Source organism: Nicotiana tabacum, chromosome 17 (assembly GCF_000715075.1).
Source record: "Nicotiana tabacum cultivar K326 chromosome 17, ASM71507v2, whole genome shotgun sequence".
NCBI lineage: Eukaryota > Viridiplantae > Streptophyta > Magnoliopsida > Solanales > Solanaceae > Nicotiana > Nicotiana tabacum.
The window spans coordinates 80697894-80721121 of NC_134096.1; positions in this window are offsets into that span (position 1 = coordinate 80697894).

Sequence of the window (23228 nt, forward strand, 5' to 3'; positions counted from 1 at the left end):
TACCAGAAAGGCACCTTTAGCCTCACAGATCTTATTAGAGTCCATCATGGAATGATAGGTGTAGTTATCTCCATAACACCTCCCAAAAGAAGTAGACACATAAGTAGATTATAGAATTACGAAGCCCACTCATAAGTGGAGCACAATAGGAGGACTCGTCTCGATACACAGAACCGAATCAAGTTAAGGAAATTATTCCTTTATTTTAAATCGAGGGCGTACCTATAACGACACCATTTGATGTAACGACCTCCACCATACCATAAAACTAATATAACAACGGCTGGGTCTCCACCTCTAGGACGCCTTCTACCCGCCTGTCCTCCACCCTTAACTGGTCATGCGGGTAGTGTAGTAACTGCAATGGGGCATGTAGCCTGAGTGCTTTGATGAAATATGCCTCTCCCAAGTTTGGGACAATTTTCTCATGATGTGCCTAGTATCACCGCATTCATAACAACCCATTTGCGGGTTTGGCTGCTCATACTGAGTCTGTGCCAGATAACTAGAATAACCATTGTAGGACACTTATGTCAGTGGTGCATTAAAAGAACTTACTGGAGCACCTCGATTAATCCGATGTGCGAACTGGACTGGCTGACTACCCGAGCCTCCGCCATAATGATTTATACTTGCAGAGTAGAATCCACTAAATCCCCTAGAACCTCGAGACGTCTTGGTCTCGTTAGTTTCTTTTTTTTTCCTCACCCCGAACACATTCTAATAATTTGGCAATTTCTACCACTAGTGGAAATGAAGTATCAACCTGTAGCTCCCGAGTCATACAAAATTTTACGATCAAAATTAAGTCCTTTAATGAGTCTGTGGACTCGCTCTCTGGCTGTAGGAAGCAAAGTAGGAATATGACGGGCTAACTTATTGAACCCGATGGCATATTATGACACCGTCATGGTGACCTGACGCAATCGTTCAAACCCTATGCACCATGCATTACGGAGAGTCCGGGAAACAAACTCTTTCAAAAGCATTTTTTAGAATCGAGCCAAGTGGGCGGTGTTGTATTGACTGATCTGCCCTCTTCATAGGCTTGCCACGGACACCTGTGGAGAATTATCTCTCCTAAGGCCAATTTCTTCTTTTGTTATGCTCACTCAACACTGTTGAGCTGACCCATTTCTTAACATACTCTTCGATTCTTCTCAGAGGTAACCCTTACCCCTATTTATACACAACAATCACGAAAGTAGAGCTCTATACAGACAAATCTTGGCACAAACCACATAGTCCAGAATCTCGTCAACCACTGTACTTCCTCCGAAGCATCCCAAAATCCGTAACCATGACGTCCACACTGAGTAGATCTTCTGTAAATTTAAAGTTGTTTCTCTAACTCCTTTGGTACTGAAGTATAGGATTATTAAGTAGGCGGACATACCGCAAGTACCAACCTTATCCTCTACAAAATCTCAGGCCTTAAACATGTGTAAATTTTTGGGGAACCTTTCAGTACCATATATATACATTTCAGGCCAAAACTGATATAACACATGACCCCGCAATCCATCCATTGATAGTGGACTCCCCCCATTCGGCGCGAAGTCATAGTTCACCACGTCCGATGGTCCACAATATTAACCTTCACAGCTTGTATAAATCAACCAGATGCCAAGGTCCGTTGCATCCCCCACCTGATTCACTGAGTGATCTCTTAATACGTCTATATCTTTAGTTGGAATCACATGTTGATGCAATGTTTGAGCATCTCTGGCTCCCTCGTAGTTCATCTACGGCATAACGAACCATCGACACACAACTGATACCAAGTGCGCAATGTCATACACGAGTGGATACAAAGGAATACGAGATATAGGTTTCAAGCAAAGATCAATGTCGCACGATAAGGAATGAAAGAAGTGATATTGTTCCTAAACTTCATAGCCTCTGAGAGATAAGTACAGACGTCTCCGTACTGATCCTTCAGACTCTACTAAGTTTGCTCGTGACTCGTGAGATCTATGTAACCTAGTGCTTTGATACCAACTGTCACGACCCGAAATTTTCCACCGACGGGACCGTGATGGCGCCTAACATTTCACTTGCTAGGCAAGGCAACGTTAGAAAATCATTAAACCAGTTCCTTATTTACATTCAGTAAATAACAATAATTAACTAAGATGAAATATAAGAAGTGCGGAATTTTATAAAACTGTATTAATTACTACTACCCGGATCTGGAGTCACAATTCATGAGCATTCTAGAATTTACTACAAGTAATAGTCTGGAAGAAATACAACTGTTTGAATGAAAGAAAACAACAGTGACATAAAAAGTAGACGGGGACTTCAAGGTCTGTGAATGCCGACAGATCTACCTTGAGTCTCCGGACAGAGGACCAATAGCAAAATCTCGATCAACCTAAGCCGGTATCAAAGTCTGCACAGAAAGTGCAGAGTGCAGCATCAGTACAACCGACCCTATGTACTGGTAAGTGTCGAGCCTAACCTCGACGAAGTAGTGACGAGGCTAGGACAAGACACCCACATATAACCTGAATAGTATAATCATACTAGTGGCAACAATAGTAAATAAAGAAATAACGCAGAAATAATGGGAAAGGAACATACAGTGGGGGAATACAACATAAAGAGTGAGAACAATGAAAAGACAGAATTAAACCGAAAATCCTTAAACGAATTAAGCAATTAAAACAGCAGGGAAAACTGCACGGCATCACCCTTCGTGCTTTTACTCTCAACCTCACCAAATAAAGAAATAGAACGGCACGACATCACCCTTCGTGCATTTACTCTCAACCTCATCAAATAAATAAATAGAACGACAAGGCATCACCCTTCGTTAATTTACTCTCAACCTCATCAAATAAATAAATAGAACGACACGACATCACCCTTCGTGCATTAAACCTCTCATAATATACACGGCATCACCCTTCGTGCTCTAAATCTCTCATAATATACACAGCATCACCCTTCGTGCTTTAAACTTCTCATAATATATACGGCATCACCCTTCGTGCTTTACACTCTTCCTCACAATATAAATAATGCATGCACGGCATCACCCTTCGTGCTTTACACTCCTCCTCACCAATCACAAAATCAATAACAACAGATAGAGAGAAGTTTCACAAAGAAATCAATATTTCATCAATGATTACTTTCACAATTTAACATCTCAACCTCGAATCAATATTCACAATTTTATCAACCTTGGTAGAACCGGATATAAGTCTCCCAACATTTTAACAACAACAATAAGTATGGATGACAAGATTTAAGACTATAAATTTACAAGAATGGAATTTCACTCGCATGCTATGACTCGACCACAACACATAGATGCTCATCACCTCAACTATACATCGTATCCAACAGCAAAACACGTAGCAAATACTCACACAATACCTATTCCCTCTAGCCAAAGTTAGACACGATACTTACCTCAATTTCGCAGGCCACTCACTGCTCAAGTATCGCTTTCCCTTTAGAATTCACCTCCAACCCACTCGTATCTAATCATAATTAGTTTAATATCATCAATTATCGCTAAAGGAATCAAATTTAATGCATAATTACAGTTTTTCTAAGTTTTCCCAACAAAAGTCAAAATTTGACTCCGGGCCCGCTTGGTCAAAACCCAAGGTTCGGACCAAAATCCATTTACCCATTTACCCCCGAGCCCGAATATATAATTGATTTTGGAATCCGACCTCAAATTGAGGTCTAAATCCCCAAATTTCCGAAATCCCCTAGTTTCTACCCAAAACCCCTAATTCTACCATGAAAACCTTAGATTTTAGGTTGAAATCTTGTAAAATGTAGTGAAAGATTGAAAGAAACTAGTTTAGAATCACTTACCTATGATTTGGGGAAGAAATGGTCTTTGGAAAAATCGCCTCTTGTGTTTTAGGTCTTGAAAATTTGGGAAATGAATGAAAATTCCCCTCCAAAAGTCATTTTGATCAGCTGCAGATGTTGCATTTGCGACCTGAGCTTCGCAAATGCGAAGCCCTTCACACTTCTGATGCCTTCATAAATGCGAAGATAAGTTCGCAAATGCGACCTTGAATCTTCGCAAATGTGACTAAATGATTGCATTTGCGATCACTGCCCTTCCCCGACTCCTTTCGCAAATGCGAAAGAAAACTCGCAAATGCGAAAACTATTGGCCCAACTTCTCTACGCATTTGCGATGAGAAGCTCGCAAATGCAAACCTCTCAGAGGTCTTAATTGCGATGCCTGATCTCGCAAATGCGAGATCAGAGGCCTGTAATAATATCAGATGCTCAGCAGTGTTTTCCAAACAAATCTCACTCTGTAGCCTATCCGAAACTCACTAGAGCCCTCGGGGCACCATATGCACACAAGTCTAAAAACATCATACGAACTTGCTCGCGCAATCAAATCGCCAAAATAACACTTAGAACTACGAATTTAGTACCAAATCAAATGAAATTCTCAAGAACACTTTAAAATTTTTATTTTCTCAACTGGACGTCCGAATCACGTCAAATCAACTTCGTTTCTCATCAAATTTCACAGACAGGTTTTAAATATCATAAAACCAAAATACGGACCTGATACTAACAATGCCAAAATCAATCAATTCTTAAAAATAAATAATTTTTAAACTTTTAATTTTCATCAAAAATTCATAACTCAAGCTAGGGACGTCCGAATTTGATTTCGGGAATACGCCGATACGGACCTACCAAGATCGTCAACGCACGGACCCAAGTCCGTTTACCAAAAATATTGACCGAAGTCAACTAAAATCAACTTTTAAGGCAAAAATTCTTATTTTTATTAGTTTTCAACACAAAAGCTTTTCGAAAACCTTCCCGGACTGCACACGCAAATTGAGGAGGGTAAAAATGAAATTTTTAAGGCTTAAAAGCACAGATTCGAGTTCTAAAACATAAGGTGACCTTTTGGGTCATCACAGAGGTGTCACATGATGACTTTTTATTTGAAAGAATTATATTCAAAATATTTATTTGGAAGAATTTTTACTTAGAAAGTATTATAGGAAAGAATTGTATTGGAAAGATTTTTATTTGAGGAAATTATATTTGAAAAGATTTATTGAAAGAATTATATTTAAAAAATAATTATTTGAGAAATTTATATTTGAAAGAGAATTATTTAGAAGAATTATATGTGAAAGACATTTATTTGATGGACTTGATTTAATTGGGTGTAATTGTACTTATTAATTATTGAACAATATTAATGGTATTCTTGTTGTCTGTTGTACATAGCACTGGTTGTTTCATGTTGTCCTATTGTTATTTTTTTTCTATTATTTTGTATATTATATTACACAAGTTATTAGACTAGTGAGTGTCTTGACTGTACCTCGTCTCTACTCCATTGAGGTTAGTCTTGATACTTACTGGGTATCGACCATAGCGTACTCATACTACACTTCTGCACATTTTTGTGCAGAGCCAGGTATTGAAGATAACGGACTTGAGCAGAGTTAAAGCGGGATCGTAAGGATTCAAGGTAGAGCTGCTTGGTCGTCGTAGTCCCTTGGAGTCTTTTGATTTCATTGTACTGTTAACTTGTAATCAAACAGTATTGTATATTCGGTCCTCGTGATCATTCTATGTATTAAGTTAGAGTTCGTGACTCAGTACTACCAGTCTTGAGATGTTGTATATTCATATTTGTTCTGCTGTTAGTTTTGATTACTTATAAAAAAAATGGCTTAAAAAATATAATGAAAATTGGCTTATCTAGTCTTAGAGACTAGGTGCCATCACGACTCCTGTGATGGGATTTTGGGTCATGACAATTTTCTATAATAAAAAATTGAGAGTTGCTAAACGGCCACATTAATTTGGCTCAAATGTTGCCACACTCGTAAAAATACTATCATAACCTTATTCAATTTTGCAATCTTTCCCACAAATAAATTTCCCTCCAAAACACACTAATAAATACAGTAACTTATCTCTATTCCCAAAATACATTGAGCAACTAAAATTGATACATGTTTCCATACATATGAAGATGAAAAGTCTCTATATATTTTATGTATTTTATGTGTATAGCAAATTATACTGTATATTTAATAAAAATTAATTATATATTTGATTTAATAAAAATATACGATCTACACATCAGTAAAACAAACCTTTCATTTTTTTATCCTTAAACTAAACATGAATTCAAACCAAGAAACTTGGTAGTACAAGAAACGTTAGTTTGTTTAATTTAATATTTATTGCACCATACTCATTTTAATATAGTACAAATAAAAACTAAAAATTATTTTAAAAGAAACTTTGACTCTATTGCTGATATCCAAAATATGATTTTTCTTATTATATATATATATATTTTAAAATCTCATCTCAAATTCAAATAAGTCATATCCTTTTATTTTTTAAATTGGACCCCATTTTAAAAAAATTATCTTATGCGTTCAGACTTAAAGTAATCTCTCTCAATTAAGATATTAATCATAAAAAACTATTTTCTTATTTTTTAAAAACATTATATACAATATTGTAACAACGTTCCTACTATTATTTTTTTCTCAATATAATAATTTTAAAATTTTATTAAAAAAAGTGGAATGGAAGAAAACAGATCACATGGTTAGAGAATAGCTATTAAAATAAGAATCTTAATTTTTGAAAGCTTGCAAAAGCTATTTAATATAAAAATAGGAGTCAATCATAATTAGTTTTCACCATAAATGAAATTTGATCAAAACTTATTTTCTTAATTCTTATTAGATTTGTCTATTTTTTCTTAGTCAATGAACTTATATGGTTGCTATGAATAACTAGTGGCCGATACGTATGACCTTAATGAATGAATATATATTGGCTATTATATAAACGGTCAATTCAATATAACAATGAATCGCGACGATATAATTAACATAAGTTATATGACTAAGACCTTAGTAAATGGACTTATATGGTTGCCATGAATAACTAGTGGCCGATACGTATGACCTTAATGAATGAAATTATATATTAGTTATTATATAAACGGTCAATTAAATATAACTATGAATCGCAACGATGTAATTAACATAGGTTATATGACTACGACCTAAGTCAATAAACTTATATGGTTGCTATGAATAACTAGTGGCCGATATGTATGACCTTAATGAATGAAATTATAATTTGGCTATTATATAAATGGCCAATATAACTATGAATCGCAACGATGTAATTAACATAGGTTATATGACTACGACCTAAGTCAATGAACTTATATGGTTGCTATGAATAACTAGTGGCCAATACGTATGACCTTAATGAATGAATATATATTGGCTATTATATAAACGGTCAATTCAATATAACAATGAATCGCGACGATATAATTAACATAAGTTATATGACTAAGACCTTAGTAAATGGACTTATATGGTTGCCATGAATAACTAGTGGCCGATACGTATGACCTTAATGAATGAAATTATATATTAGTTATTATATAAACGGTCAATTAAATATAACTATGAATCGCAACGATGTAATTAACATAGGTTATATGACTACGACCTAAGTCAATAAACTTATATGGTTGCTATGAATAACTAGTGGCCGATACGTATGACCTTAATGAATGAAATTATAATTTGGCTATTATATAAATAGCCAATATAACTATGAATCGCAACGATGTAATTAACATAGGTTATATGACTACGACCTAAGTCAATGAACTTATATGGTTGCTATGAATAACTAGTGACCGATACGTATGACCTTAATGAATGAAATTATATATTGGCTATTATATAAATGGCCAATATAACTATGAATCGCAACGATGTAATTAACATAGGTTATATGACTATGACCTTAGTCAATGGACTTATATGGTTGCTATGAATAACTAGTGGCCGATACGTATGACCTTAATGAATGAAATTATATATTGACTATTATATAAATAGTCAATTCAATATAACTATGAATCACAACGATGTAATTAACATAGGTTATATGACTACGACCTAAGTCAATGAACTTATATGGTTGTTATGAATAACTAGTGGCCGATACGTATGACCTTAATGAATGAAATTATATATTGGCTATTATATAAATGATCAATATAACTATGAATCGCAATGATGTAATTAACATAAGTTATATGACTACAACCTTAGTCAATGGACTTATATAGTTGCTATGAATAACTAGTGACCGATACATATGACCTTAATGAATGAAATTATATATTGGTTATTATATAAACGTTCAATTCAACGCAACGATGTAATTAACATAGATTATACGACTATGACTTAAGTCAATGAACTTATATGGTTGCTATGAATAACTAGTGGCCGATACGTATGACTTTAATGAATGAAATTATATATTGGTTATTATATAAACGACCAATATAACTATGAATCGCAACAATGTAATTAACATAGGTTATATGACTACAACCTTAGTCAATTGAGTTATATAGTTGCTGTGAATAACTAGTGGCCGATACGTATGACCTTAATGAATAAAATTATATATTGGCTATTATATAAACGGTCAATATAACTATGTATCGCAACGATGTAATTAACATAATTTGCAAGAAACATTGAATAAAAAAATTTCTTTCTTTATTCATGTCATAAATAATCATGGCAATAGTTTGCTTAATGACTATAATTATTTGTTATGATAAGATAATATAGCCACAAAATTCGAAGAGACAATAAACTCCGCTAGCTAGTTATAACTTTTTGTCATGCATTTACCATATCAATAGTATTATTTAACTACAATAAATAGTTAAAAAAATATTATTCTTTGATTACCAAAGCCATTACAAGAGCTAGTCCAAAAAGAAAATAGAGATAATTTAGGAATAATGAATTTTAAATATAAAAGTTAGATTTTTCTAAAATATAAACTATTTAGTAATTGTATTTAATCAAAGAATTTACTAATTCTCAAATAGAAAATTTTAAAATATAAAAATTAATCTTAAGCAATAATCAGTATACTTAAGGCCTCAAAGCTTATCAACTGACTCCTTGACTTATCAAGCTCATATGTGCGTGTATGTAAGTTTGGTCCTTTAATATTTTTAAATAAGTATTTAGAGTAATTTCTTATATCTAAACTCTTATTTTATTAAATAAGTATTTGGAGTGCCTTTTTTTATATTTAAACTCTTAATTTAAGTATTCATATGGTGAAGACTTTATATATTTATTTATTCATTTATTTATGTATATGTGGTCCTGAATTATTTTGAATAAGTACTTAAAATAATTTCATATATCTAGACACGTATTTTAAATAAGTACTCATATATTAAAGAGTTTTATGACAATTTTAGTGCAAGAAAAACTAATTTTAGTGGTTGATGACGTTTCCTAACTAATTATCTATGAAATATTGTTATATTTATGATTTCATCACTAGATAAAAAGAAAATATATTAATTTAAATATGGATTATTTTACAAAAAAAAGTGAAATTCATCGCTAATATAGTGGCGCTAACATTTAGCAATGAAATATCGAAGCTAACAGTATCTTATTATTCATCTTAATTTTTAATAACTATCTTTTTATTATTATATCAAATATAAAAAATATATTTTCTTTACATTAAGAATTAAGAAGTATTATAACTCTCTTTTCTAAAAAGAAGTATTATAACATTAAGAATTAAGAAGTATTATAACTCTCTTTTCTAAAAAGAAGTATTTTCTCTAAAAATATATGTATATATTCGAAATATATATGTGTATACTACAAAAAAAGGATGAAAAAATACGTAAAAAGATAAAAAAAAAAAAAAAATTATGGGAAAGAGGGTTTGCATGCTTGATATTTTTCATGTATTGGGAAGATAAACATTAAATATGTGAGAGAGAATCATGGAGATAAATTCAAACCTAGCGGTAAGGACATTTTCGGTATAAAGTTTGTCCAGAAACCCTAATTTAGGTATGATTTTACTTTAATAACCCTATTTGGGTCATTGCGGCCAAAAGTGGTGTGGCCCAAAGGAAATTTCCTAAAACGTTTCTATTTTATAAATACACTGTTTTTCTTTTTTACAACTATGTCTCAAGTTTTTGTTTGGCATGTGGCAACTGGCATTCCCTTTATCCAAAACAGCAAATAGAAGGTGATCATTTTCTCTCTTTTTTCTTGGTATTTTTTTTCCCAAGTAAATTGAATCACTAGTTGATAGAGGCAACGTCATTTTCGATCATTTTGCATGTTTTGTGTAAACTAGATGTTGATGATGACCTTATTCAGCCTACGGTAATCAATGCGCATCCACATACTCCCATCTTTCGTCTTCACAAATAACACTAGTGTACCCCAAACTGACATACTTGGCCTGATGAATCCCTTCTCGAGCAACTCCTAAATCTGCTCTATCAGCTCTTTCAACTCCGCAAGAGCTATATGATAAGGCGGAATAGGATAGGCTGGGTGCCTGACGCCAAATCAATATCGATATCGATATCACAATCCAATGGCATGCCTGGTAAGTCAGTAGGAAATATATCAGAAAACTCCCTCACCATAGGCACTAAATCTATCACGAGAGTCTCCATAGCAGTATCTCGAACAAAGTCCAGATAGGCCAAACAACCATTCTCAACCATATGTTGAGATTTCAAGAAAGAAATAACCCAACTGGATGCACTACTAGATGAATATCTATGCTCTAGTCTAGGCCACTCTAGCATCACTAATGTAACAATCTTGGAATAGCAATCAAGAATGGCATGATGCGGAGACAACCAATCTATGCCAAGGATAACCTCAAAGTCAATATTATCGAGCAATAAAAGGTCTGCTCTGGTAGTCTCATAGCCATAAAATATAACAACACAGAACCGATAAATCTGATTCACAACAACAAAATCGCCCACAGGAGTGGACACATAAACAGGAGTACTCAAGGACTCTCGAGAAACACCTAGGAAATGAGCAAAATGAGAGGATACATATGAATTGGTAGATCTTGTATCAAATAGTACTGATGCATCTCTATGACAAACAAAAATAATACATGTGATCACAACGTCAGAGGCTATTGACTCCAACCTAGTTGTAAAGGCATAGAATCTACCTGGAGCGCCACCTAGATGGCCTCCACATCTAGGGAGAAGCCTAACTACCTGTCCTCTGTCTCTGGCCAGCCGAATGAGCGGTGCGGTAATTATGGCCTGATGGCCCTTCTACACTGCCTCCCCTTGAAGTCTAGGACAAAACCTCTTCACATGACCAAGCTCCCGACACTCAAAACAACCTCTAGATGTGGGAAACTACTAACTCAAGATCTGGACCTAATAGCCTAAGTGCCCACTGGAGAAACCCTGAATAGCCGATGGACGGCAGGTACTCTCTAGAATGATATTGAAGTAGGGCTGCACTGGAGTACCCTGAATAGGTTGCAGTGATGAATACATGAGCCTACTAGGATGGGCCCTCCCAAACTATCCTCTACCCCCAGACAGGGCGCTGCTGAAACCTCCAGAATACAGAGGTCGTCTGTCCCTCAACATGGCTTCTCTTCTCTAACTGCGGATATGCTTGATCCTCCGAGATATCTCCACATCCTTGTGGAAAGAAGTCCCTAACTTTGCCTCTCGGACCATAGTAACTTGAATCCCGTAGTTCAAGCCCAAAATATACCTTTGCACTCTCTAGGAAGATGTGAGTGAACTGATCCCAAGTCAAGGGAGGTGAACCTGCTGGCATACCTAGAAGATAAGAATGCCTCTATCTACGGGCTTTTCCCTCTAGCTAAAAAGTGGTGAAATCAATCCCATTGGACTTCACTAGTCCCAAATTATGCATCATGTCCCTGCAACGGTCAATGAAATCTTGTGGGTCCTATGACGGCTCATCGCTAAAGTGGGGAGGATGAATCCTAGTAAATCTGTCCAGCTACTTCTGCTCCTCGATGGTCGCGACCGATCTAGTCTTTGCTCTAGCCACTGCAACCGGCTGAACTTCGCCTGCAAGTAGTACCTTTGAGGTTTGATAAATAGCAGCAATGTGCCCTGAAGCATGAGCAGTAGGGGCCTGGGCTCCCCCTCTAGTCAGGGGTACAACCACTCTACCGCTAGATGATGCCATCGTGTGCGTTCTCACCATATGTGAGAAAATAAGAGAAAGATTTAGACTTAGAACAACATTGATAGCAAGATAGGAAATGAAGAAAGGGAAGTTTCCTAACACCCTATAGCCTCTCGAAGATAAGTACAGATGTCTCTGCATCGATTCGCATGACTCTACTAGGTCTTCTCATGACTCGTAAAACGTATGTGAACCTAGTGCTCACATACCAAGATGTCATGACCCAATTTCCTACCATAGATCGTGATGGCACCCAATGCTGCTGTTAGGCAAGCCAACAATAATCATCACGACTTCTCATTGCACTTTTTAAAACAAGTAATGAAAATAAATAAGCAAAAGTAGATTTAGAATTCATAATAAAATACCAACATCTTTTCCATGATACGAAACATGAAATAAAACATAAGGCTGAATGATATAACAACAAATACAGCCATGAACATATGTCTAAAATCCGCAAAATGCGGTGTCACGTGTGCAAGAGCAGCTACAAGAATATACAAAACCATTAAAACTATTGTTTGGAATCAAAGTCAACAGAATATAATAAATATAGGGGAAGAAGACTCTGGGTGTTGGGGGTGGAAGAATAGGAAGTAGCTCACCACTAAGTCTCCCAGCTGGTACACCTATGCGCCTGTGTGACCAGCAGATGTACCTATCTCACTACCCGCACAATCAGTGCAAAAGTGTAGTATGAGTATGTAAATCAATATGTGCCCAATAAGTATCTAGTCTAACCTTGAAGAAGTAGTAGCGAGGGTCGACATCGACACTTACTAGTGGTCCAATAATCAATGTACATAAAAAATAGTATGACAGGTAAAAGACATGGCAAGTGCATCAAATCAAAAAAACCAATGCCGAACAACCAGAAACTAAGCAATAGAATGTGCCAACTAATCAAAATATACCAAAGAGCCCATAATTTAACAATTAGAAACAATACTCGACCTCACACGAAAAGTCAACAAAAGTCAACCCCAGGCACATATGCTCCGATTCCGAAAATTCTCAAAATTAAATGTTACCCTTAACATCACAAACTGAAATATATAATTTGTTTCTAATTTCATATCCAATTTTGTGGTCAAATCTCATTTTTATCACTTCTAGGTTTTCCAATAAAATCCCACAATTATTTTATTGATTTCACGTACAAATTCATATATAATCCATGTATTTAGCTAACAACCAGTAAGAATCACTTACCTTGTGTTAATAAATGAAAATGGCTCCAAAAGAAGCACCCAAATCCCCCAAGCAATGAGAGAATAAGATGAAATGAATTAAGTCCCAAAATTGAAACTTATAATCTTCCCATGTCTCCTTCTTTGCAATCGCAGAAGTACCCTCGCGATCGCGAAGGCCAACTTTGCCTCTAGAAAATCTCCCTCATTTGTGAACGTGAGGAATCTATCAGGATAGCGACCCACAGCCAACCAAGCTTACACGAACACGAGCCCAGCTCCGCAAACACGAAGGCCAAATATTCCAGCCCTAGAACTTCCTCATCTTCGATGGCAAAAGACCTCACCTGATTGTGAAGAACAATTGTCAACCTAGGCCAGTCTATCTAACACATCGCGTTCATGACCCTCATCACGCGAACGCAAAGCACAGCATGTCCATTAACCATGATCGTGATGCCCCTTCCATGATCATTAAGAAAAAATCATCCCCAGCTCTACATAACACTCTACGACCGCGAGACCTTCTTTGCGATTGCGATGCACACTAGATAGCAGCAAAATTTGTTAACTTCGATATTGCTCTGAGTGGTCTGAAACTCAGTGGAGCCACCCGGGATCCCGTCCAAACATACCAACAACTCCATAAACATAATCCGAACCTATTTTAGGCTTCAAAACACCTAAAATAACATCACGGCCAATAATAGCACGCCAAACCAAACTAATCAACCTTCAAAACTTTCAACTTCTTTCAACTAACTCCGAATGCGATGAATTATACCTAGATAACCCGAAATGGAACCAAATTTAGCACAGAAGTCCAATATGATGATACTAACCTATCCGAGGCTCGGAATACCAAACGAGGTCCGATATCACCAAAGTCCACTCCAAGTTAATCTTAACAAATTCTAAAACCTTTAAAACGCTAACTTTTAATAATAAGCGTCGAATCACTCCCAGGCCACGAGAAACTCGACTCAAACATGTGACCCAGCCCAAATCCACCATGCAAACCTATTAAAACCTTTAAATCCTAATTTTGAGGTCATTTACTCAAAATATTGACTTAAGTCAAACTTGGCCACCTTCGGCCAATACTATGAAACTAAGTATTCCGATTTCAACTCGAACCCTTCCAAAACTAAACCAACTGACTCCACAAGCCTTAATATATGAAAATAACATATGAGAAGTTTCAAAAATGGGAATGGATTTCTAGAAAGAAAAATGACTAATCGAGTCGTTATAAACAACTACTTATTAGGGCACACTTTTATAGATAGGTTAGATGAGGATTAAAAGATGTATCTAGACTCAACTTATGAAGGTATGTGCATGGTGAAGACTTATGGCAAAATCTAAACATTGCTGAATAATTTTGCTACCAATAATCAAAACTAGCAAGCTGATAGAGAACCAACTAGAATAGTTAAGAAGAAGTCAACATGTATGATTGATGCGAATATACTCACGACCTTGAGAGCTGATATGGAAAAGATAGCAAATCAGGTTGGTAAGTTGATAATGGCACAGGCCAACCGATACAACATGTGCAATAGATAACCACTTGTTGCGAGATATATTCGGAAGGTCACACAAATGACCAATATTCTTTGAATCATGAATTCATCTACTATATAGGGCAATAACGCAGGGGTCTAATGAATCAAAACGCCCTCATATGGGAACACGTACAATCCAAATTGGAGGAATCATCCTAATTTCTCTTGGGATGGAAATTGGAATAATAACAAACCCTAAGGGCACTATCAATAACCAAAGAAACTACCACAACAAGTGGAGAAGAATGTGACTAAATTATTGAGAAAGATGTTGGGCAACAATCAACAAACAATTCTAGAAAATTAGTAGCTAAGGACTAACTTTAGGAACTTGAAAAGACAAGTTGGGAAAATAGAAAGTAACCAGGTTACCAGACCTGTAAGGGCTCTTCCCGTGATACTGATAAAATCTATAAGTCAATACAGTGATTTTGAGAAATGGGAAAAAATTGGTAGTGGTACGTAAGAAAAGGATTTGTCTAGGGTTAAATAATAAAGAGTTCCAAAACCCATGGAGGTGACTGAGAGGAACACACCAATACCTAAGCAAGTTGTAATCGAAAGAGGTCCACCGCCCTTCCCTCAGAGGTTTAAAAGAAGAAATATGATCACATGTTTAACAAGTTTCTAGACATATTAAAATAGGTACATTTGAACATTTAATTAGTGGACATGATTTTTAATGTCCCAAAATATGATAAAGTACATAAAGGGCATAGTGGCACACAAACGAAGGTTGACTAATTTTGAAATTGTTGCGCTCACTAAGGAGTGCACTTCTAGGATTCAATGACAGCTTCCGCAAAAGGTTAAGGATTCGGGAAACTTCACAATCTCCATGAGAATTGGTAAAGTTGATGTACGTAGAGCTCTTTGTGATTAGGTGCAAGTATAAATGTGATGTCGTAATCATTGTTCAAACAACTAGGCTTAAGAGCTCCACGATCTGCTACAGTCATGCTATAGTTGGCTGATATATCTTTGGCATATCCCAAGAGGGTAATTGAGGATATGTTACTGCAGATTCATCACTTTATCTTCCTATCAGACTTTACCATCTTGGACTACGAGGTAGTTCTAATACTTTGCATGTGATTGTTTCTTCTGATTTTTTTTATTTGTAGGAAGAGAAGTTATTGAGGATGTTGCGAGAGTACAAGCATGCCATTGGAAGGAATATGTCTGAGGTAATAGGTATTAGCCCTACTTTCTTTATGAACTAGATCCTCATAAAGTAGGGAGACAAGCCTAGCGTGAAGCATCAGTGTCTCCTAAATCCATATCAAGAAAAAGGTGGTAAGAGAAAAAGTTACTAAGTGTCTCGATGCGGGTATTGTATTTTATATCTCAAACAGTAAGTGAGTAAGTCTAGTCCAATGTGTGCCTAAGAAGAGAGGTATGACTTTTTAGTAAATGATCAAAATTAATTAATCCCAACTAGGATGGTTACTGGCTGACAAATATGCATAGACTACAGAAAGTTGAATAATGTTACATGTAAAAATCACTTCCCACTCCCCTTTATTGATCAAATACTTGGCATGTTAGCTGGATAGAAATACTACTATTTTCTTGATAGCTATTCGGGGTACAATCAAATTGCTATTGCCCCTAAGAATCAAGAGAAGAGAATATTTACATGCCCTTGTGGGACTTATACCTTAAAGAGAATGTCATTCGGATTATGTAACGCACCTCTGACTTTTGAAAGGTTTATGATGGTTATTTTTAATGATATGGTGGAAAGATTTGTGGAGGTCTTTCTGGATAATTATTTTGTGTTTGGTCCCTCGTTTGATGAATGCTTAACCAATTTTGGTAAAGTGATTTCTAGGTGCGAGGAGACTAATCTAGTGTTAAACTGGTAGAAGTATTATTTCATAGTACAAGAAGACATAGTGTTGGGACACAAGGTGTCCAAAGACGTTCTAGAAGTTGACAAGGCTAAGGTGGAAGCAATTTAAAGGTTGTCATCAGCAGCTTCTGTTAAAGGAGTCCGCAACCTCTTATGACATGCATGTTTCTATAACTGCTTTATTAAGGATTTCTCAAAAATTCATCTCCATTTTGCAGGTTGATTAAGAAGGATGTACCTTTAAAGTTTGATGATGCTTGTCTAAAAGCATTTGAGGAGCTGAAGCAAAACTTAGTGAGTGCACCAATTATAGTGGCTTTGGACTGGAATAAGCCATTTAAGCTGATATGCGATGCTAGTAATAATGTAATTGGCATCGTCTTGAGCCAAAGAAAGAATACATTATTTTACTCCATCTACTATGCAATCAAGACCCTTACTCCTGCTTAGATAAACTATACTATGACTTAAAAAGAGTTTTTTGTTGTACTTTAGGTGTTTGAAAAACTTCGGGCTAACCTAGAAGGCACCAAAGTCATCGTCTACATAGATCATTTAGCTATCAGGTATTGTACACGTCACTTGTACATGTCAGAATAGAGAATCAAGTGGCTGGTCACTTGTACACATTAGAAACTCAAAATCATATGGATGAGGAAGGTGCGATCAATGAGACTTTTCCTGATGAGCAACTCTTAGCCATCACTAGTGGGGAAACGCCATGGTATGCAGACTATGTGAATCACCTGCCAAGTGGAGAGTTTTCACTAGATCTTGAACCTCATGCCAAAAAGAAGTTCTTGCGGGATATGAGATCTTATGTGTGGAACGAGCCATTTTTGTTAAATATTGCATCGATCAGCTGATAAGAAAGAATATGTGTGTTGGAAGCAGAGATAAAAGATATTGTAATCATGCGGATGGCAAGGCTATTGCAAAGGTATTGCAATCGGACTTCTATTGGAATAGGTTGTTCAATGATGCATATGAGTTCGTAAAAAAGTGTGATAGGTACCAAAGAACTGGAACGATTTTTTAAAAGGCACAAGATGTCACTACATGTCATCCTTGAGTTTGAGATTTTTGATGTGTGGGAAATAGATTTTATGGGTCCATTTCCTTCTCAAATGGGAAAAAATACATCTTACTAGCACCTGACTATGTGTCTAAGTGGGTGAAAGACATTGCTCTTCCTACTAATGATATAAAAGTTCTAGTAAACTTTGTGAAAAAATATATTTTTACAAGGTTTGATACCATGCAAGTGTTGATAAGTGATCGAAACACACACTTTTTGTAACATGCTACTAAATAATCTCTTAGTAAAATATGGATTCAAGCACAAGATTGCAACTACCGATCATCCTCAAATAAGTGACCAGGTTGAGGTGTGAAATAGAGAGATAAAGTAGATTCTTGAGAAAACAGTGGGTGTAAGTAGAAAGGATTGGGCTACAAAGCATGATAATTCTTTATGGACATACCAAACTACTTACAAAACTCTAATTGCAGCCTCTCCTTAAAAGCTGATTCATGGGAAAGCAGGTTACTTGCTGATGGAATTTGAGCACTAGGCCTATTAGGAATCCAATAAGTTGAAGTTCGATATGGAATTAGTGGGTAAAAAGAGAATGTTGCAATTGAACGAGCTTGATGAGTTTCGGTTGCACGCATATAAAATTTCTAACTATACAAATAAAAGACTAAGGAGTGGCTTGATAAGCATATTCAATATTGAGAGTTCGAGCCGGGTCAATTGGTTCTCATGTTTAACTCGAGGTTGAGGCTTTTTCTAGGAAATATCAAATCATATTTTTCAGGTACATTCAAGGTGGTGAGAGTCACTCCACATGATGCAATTAAGTTGCGAGTTCTAAATGATGAAATGATGTTCTTAGTAAATGGTCAAATAGTAAAGTACTAATTTGGAGGTGGCTTCAATTGTCACAAGTTAAAGTGATACTCACTGATGATTAGGTGAGAGTCTACATCACCGTGTGAGGTTAAATTAGTCCCTTCATAGGAGGCAACCCGTGGTGGTAGTGTAGATCATCATGTTGCTACGTTAATTAGGCGCTTGTTGTGAGGCAACCAATTTTTTTACTTTCTTTATTTTCATTCTTTAATTTTGAATTTATGAAGTTTGACATGTTTGTGAGTAATGTAGGTATAAAATAATACAAACGAACATGTCTAGGGGTAAGAACATCAAGAAAAGTGGCCAAAAGAGGACCAAAAATATAAAATTGAAAAATTGGCCAGCTTGGCCTCATTAGAGTTCCTCGTATCGCGAGTCCCATGAACGAGCAAGCATGTTGTCCTAAATTAGAAACCAGTAAACTGAGGGGGCGGGATGAGAACGAGCTCACGAGTATTTGTTTTTGTGTCTAAAGGTCGCACGATGCAAGAGAAGTGAACGGGGCTAGGTAAGACCAAATTAAATAAAACCATGTAGCCCCATTATTTCCTTCAAACAGAACAAAAATATTTATTGTTATTCCGCTCTTCTTCTTTCCTCTCATGATCGCCAGTCGCCTCTACTATTCCATCTCATGTCAACCAGGTATGCACTTCTCTCTCTCTTCTCTTTTTGCTTTTGTTCTTCCTCTCTCTGCCTCGCACATACATACACTTCCCCATCCTCGAACCCATGTATAGTTTTTTTTTTCTTTTTTTGATTTTTTTCCCTTCTAGTTCATAGTGAAGGTTTGAATTGTGAAGTTTTGCATGGTATTGGATGTCTCAATTGAATAAAGTGATGTGGAAAACTATAATTCCCACCACCTCACTCAAAATTGGGAGGGTAGACATGAACTAAACGCATGAAAACAAGGAAAATTCTATGCACATAAGGTGTTCACTAAAATGCCCAAACAAAATTTTTAATAGGCTTTTCAAATTGTGACTAGCGAGCCGACTTTAAATGGAATTATGAGAACTCCTAAGTGTATGGTTGTCATTTTAGGGTTCAAGAACTTAAATTTGCATTCTTTTTTGATGAGTATCACTGTGCGACTGACTTAGGCACGACTCACGTGTCGTTTGCGCCCACCTGAACTTCAATTATGAAAACTAGTTTTGAATGAATGCTATTGTGTTAAGTCAGTCTCTTATGACTCGTATGCCCGCTTACGCTCACACGCTAAGTGCGGGTGTATCTTGTACTACCCTAACTTGGAATTAACATCGATTCTTTGTTATTTTAATATTCTTATATAGTTTCTAGGACACCTATTCACCGTCATTTAGTGGGAGAAGATGGTAAATCTCTACCAAAAAGGACATCCAATGAAAAGGATGCCCAAGCATAATACAATAAAGAGAAGCGCACTAAGCTAAGATATGAAAGCTCACATGGCAGAACTTATGAGGTGGATAATGAAGCCACCTCTGAGTAGTGAACCACCTGCACAAATACAACAAAAGACACGGTCGCGGTCATCTAGTCCAAGAGAGGTTCCAGTCCAAATTAGAGAAGGAACTTCTAAGCCAGCTCCGGCTAAAAAGTGAAAGATAATTGAGGTGAAAGGCAAAGGGAAAGCAAAGAAGGTAATAGAGTCAAAGTCTAAGTATGATTTATTTTATGATGATGTAGATATTCCACTGCTCGAGGGTGAAGGAGAGCAAAGTGCTCTAGCTCCAAATTCTTTATAGGAGGATAAGATCATGAGCGAGCCTGCTTGGAGGATACATTCCAACATTGTAACGAAGTAGTCACTCCCTTAACTGTTAGAAAAGGTATTGAATCTAGATGTCGCTGAAGATGCTAGCAAGAATAGAGTGACAGAGATAGAAGAACGAGGATGGTTACGCTTTGCGCAAGGATCAAAGGGCAATGATAACTATGCTCTTATCAGAGAATTGTACGCCAACTAGGACCCGACTAAAGGTGACATTGTGAGACTACGAGGTGTGGATGTTGATATCTCTCTTGAGGCAATTAACATGTACTACAGGATATCTTGGAAGCCTATGGTAGACTGTTGGAGGAAAGAGCAAAGACCGAACTTGGCACATATGCTTCAAACTTTGTGGGAGAATATTTTTTATACCATAGGTCTTTCCCAAGGGTGCCAACTTTTAATGAACCGGGTGCTTGTGGGTAGATTTTTTACCTTTTTCAAAAAATTTAAAATATTTTCAATGACGAAATTCTTAAACAGACTTCTAGAGGGTTTAAGTCGAAAAAAACAAAATGATTTACCTTTTCTTTGGCGACTAACAAATAAGAATGGAAGAACTTGAGTGTCAATACTACTTGACGTGTTTTATGTTGGGGCTTAGGTCGAAGGCATGTGAGCTGATTAATTTCTTTATGGATTTTCTTTGAAATATTTGTCTTGAGAATATTTGTGACTATTCTTTTTTACGTTTGAGCTCGTTTCTTGAATCATGTAATTACTTCCTATATGTTTGAACTGTATGTGATTGAGCTTAATTGCTTTAATAAAAGAGTCGGGTTTGAACCATCTTGAGTGAGCCATGCGATGGTTAATTTGTGCATTTGAGACATGATTCACCATTTGATTATTCTTGTATGATTGGTTATTATTTTGTGACTTGCGTGGATGATTGATTTTGTTCCGGAAAGGTTTTAGAGTAGAAAACTTAGTTGGAAGCTCAAGTTGTAAGAGTTGACCAAGGTTTGAATTTTATGTAAACGACCACGGATTCATGATTAAATGGTTATAATATGTTCATATGGCAATTTTAGACTTAGGTGTATGTCCGAATTTGTATTTGGAGGTTCCTAAAATGATTTAGCTCTAGTTGCCGAAAGTTGACAATTTAAAGGTTTAGAAAGATTATAAGTTTGAGTGTGAGCTAACTTTGAGGCTAACGGGTTCGGATTGTTATTTTGGGGCTTGAAAATATGTCTGTTTTGTCATTTAAAACTTGTGTATAAAGTTTGATTTCATTCCGATTTGGTTTGATATGAATCAGACGCTTGGGTGTGCATTTGAAGTTCTTGAACTTGAAGTCTTGCATGGTGTATTTTGGTGTTTGATTCTTTTGGTTATAGATGTTATTTTGATATTTTGAGCTTATGAACAAGATTCTTATAATGTTTATATACTTGAGTGTATGTTTAGTGTGGGACTCGAAGGTTCGGGTGAGTTTCGAATTGGTATTGGGAAGTTGAGGATTTTCTAGTCCTGCAGACCTCGCATTTGCGATGGTCTGCTTGCATTTGCGAAGGTCCGCAATTGCAGATTGTTGATCGCTTTTGTGATGGTTGGCTGAGAAGGCTAGCTGGTGTCACAATTGCGAAGGGAGTATTGTATTTGTGAAACTTGTACGCATTTGTGACACTTATTCGCATTTGCGACTCTCCTGGTCGCATTTGTGAGGAATGACACTGAGGGAGCATGTTCAAATTTGCGAGCTAATCCTCGCATTTGTGAGGATCACATTTGCGAACCCCTGGTCGCAAATGCAATATTTGCAGTTAGTTTTAGTGAGCTAATTTTGGGACTTAGACCCATTATCTCACATTTTGAACCCTAGACTTGGAGAGGGGCGATGTTTAAAAGGGTTTTCATAAAAGGCTTTGGGGCATGTGATTTCTACACATTTCTATTATTATTTCAAGAATCATATGGATTATTAACTCCCAAACATGAAATTTTAAAGGAAAATTTGAGAATTTTTTCTACAACTTAAGAAAATAAAAATTGGGGATTTGGGAGTCGATTTGGACTTGTATTTGAAATCTAATCACATATTTTAACTCTCACGGTTATGGATAGTAGGGATCTACCCCTTGACTCAGGTTCTGACCGTATGGGCCCAGTGTTGACTTTAATTGACTTTTTAGGATTTGGGAAAAGATTAAAACTTTGTTATTTGAAATTGCTTCTTATAGCATTGTTTGATGTTATTGAGTTATTTTTTACTAGATTGAGCCAGACGAAGGTGATTTTTTAAGGGAAAGGCTATTATTTAGGGTTAATTTGGGGATTATTAAGGTAAGTGTCTTGCCTAACTTTATGTGATAGAATAACCCTTTGGATTTGGCCTTATTTGCCTAATTAAGTTATGTGTAAAGCGACGTGAACGCGAGGCGACGAGCATATACACGGGGTTCTTTGTGTGGTTTTGACCGGATTATACCTTAGGATTCTAATATGCCTTATTTTGATGACATGATTTATATGAAATGTGCTTAATTATTCTATGACTACATGAACCTAGTTGCAACAACTGATTAACCTGAAGTCATGCTTTATATGTTGAACGCTCATCTGCATTTTATTATTATCATGTCCTTATGCACCTTGTTAACGAATTATGAGTACAAGTATTTTGATGATAATTTGGAATATTGTATTATTATGATCATGCCACATGTGGACACATTGGACGGATTGATTGGGTGTTGGCACGAGGTCTTTTTCGTGCGATTGTGATTATATTGTGGCACGAGGTCTTTGCCATGCGATTGTGATGATATTTTGGCACAAGGTGCGATTGTAATAATATTGTTTCATGAGACCTTTGCCGTGCGATTGTGATTATTATT